We start from the raw sequence: 414 nt of genomic DNA, 5'->3' as shown, positions 1-414 counted from the left end.
GCCCCCCCCCCACCCCCCCCCCCCGCCCCTCCCAATCCCGAGGGATGATCCCGCTGATCCCGGCCGCTCCCAGCCTTTGTTTGGGTTTTCCAGGAGCTCTTAGGGCTGGAAAAGCAGCGCAAAGGTCAGGGATTGCCCCATCCCAAGGATTTGGGGACGGGCTGGAGCCGCGCTGTCCCCAAAGTGCCACCAGCGCCCGTCCCCGCGCGGATCCAAGGGAAGGACGGTTTGTCCCGGCGCTCCCGATCCCGAGAATCCCGGGATGAGTTTGGAAGCGGGATAACCCCCACCCCAAAAATAACCTCAACCTGTCCCCAAATGCCACCAGCGGGGTTTGGGGGCACCCCGCGAGCCCCAGGGACACCCCCGGACTTGGGGACACCCCGGGAACGGCTCGGGGACACCCCGGGACTT

This window comes from Corvus kubaryi, unplaced genomic scaffold (genome assembly GCF_017639235.1).
Source record: "Corvus kubaryi isolate FWS band 111438036 unplaced genomic scaffold, C.kubaryi_AGA036_p1.0 37021, whole genome shotgun sequence".
Lineage (NCBI taxonomy): Eukaryota > Metazoa > Chordata > Aves > Passeriformes > Corvidae > Corvus > Corvus kubaryi.
Note: the sequence above shows the minus strand (reverse complement) of the source record.